The sequence below is a fragment of the Carlito syrichta genome, unplaced genomic scaffold (assembly GCF_000164805.1).
Source record: "Carlito syrichta isolate Samal-C Ts95f unplaced genomic scaffold, Tarsius_syrichta-2.0.1 Scaffold302980, whole genome shotgun sequence".
Taxonomy (NCBI): domain Eukaryota; kingdom Metazoa; phylum Chordata; class Mammalia; order Primates; family Tarsiidae; genus Carlito; species Carlito syrichta.
In genome coordinates this window covers 1,249,366-1,250,554 of record NW_007247076.1, presented here as the reverse complement: position 1 = coordinate 1,250,554, position 1,189 = coordinate 1,249,366, and the positions used below count along the sequence as shown (strand labels likewise).

Below are 1,189 nucleotides of genomic sequence, written 5' to 3'. Positions count from 1 at the left end.
CAGATCATGCAAAACCATCATTAAAGTCTCACTTCAGCTGCATTTCAAGTGTCTGTGTCCACCTTTTGATTTTGGACAGAGTATTACCCTGTCGCCCAGGCTGGAGTGCAGTGGCATGTTCAGGGCTCACTGCAACCTCGACCTCCTGGGCTCATGTGATCCTTCTGCTTCAGCCTCCCAAGTAGTTGGGACTACCGCAGGGATGGCCAGGCCCCTGGAGCAGGTGGTTGTTGCTATCCTGTATACTTTCCAGGAATATGCAGGGCGCGTGGGGATAAGCACAAGCTCTGCCAGGCAGAGCTCAAGGAGATGCTGCAGAAGGAGCTGCCCACCTGGACCCCGACCGAATTTTGGGAGTGTGACTACAATAAATTCATGAATGTTCTGGACACCAAGAAGGACTGCGAGGTAGACTTTGCAGAGTACATGCGCTCACTTGCCTGCCTCTGTCTCTACTGCCATGAGTACTTCAAGAACTGCTCCCCAGAGCTCCCCTGCTCCCAGTAGCCTCTGCTCCAGAGGGGTGGGCCAGCTGGTGGAGGCAGACACATCACTCTCTGCCCCTGAGGTAGTCCTGGATGTCTCTCACACCCGTCCCTACCCACCCTCCCATACACCTTTCAACCTGGATTTTCCCAGGTTCTCCCTGATCTGTTAACCCATTTTACCCACGAGGCCCAGAGATGTGAGGGCACTTTTCCCAGGATGCCCAGAGAGTGAGGAATAGAGCAGCTCCAGGGCTCCACTGCCCTCTGCACCCCTACGGCCTCCCTGCTGTGGATGGTCAGAGGCAGGATCTGCTGCGAGGCCATGGAAGCTCAGCAAAGCGTGTGCACAAATGAAGTCATAATGGGAAAGGGCCTGTTTAACTCCTAATAAAAAACCGGTGTCAGCCTGGGGAAAAATAAAAACAAAAACAAAAGAAAAGACAATACAGAAATTCACTTGGAAGCAAAAGAGAGCCTGAAAAGCTAAAACAACCCTTAGCAAAAAGAACAAAGCTGGAGGCATCATACTTCCAGACTTCGAACTTTACTACAGCTTACAATAACCAAGAAGCATGGAACTGGTACAAAAATTGACACATAGACCAATGGAACGGGATAGAGAATCCAAAAATTAAACCACACACCTTCAACCATCTCATCGTTGACAAAGCAGACAAAAACAAACACTGGGGAAAGAAAAC

At 50.2% G+C, this 1,189-nt stretch overlaps 1 pseudogene; it reads left to right on the top strand.

The window, feature by feature from the left end:
- Positions 1–202: 202 nt before the first annotated feature.
- Positions 203–507, top strand: LOC103259722 (annotated as a pseudogene).
- The last annotated feature ends 682 nt before the right edge of the window (positions 508–1,189 follow it).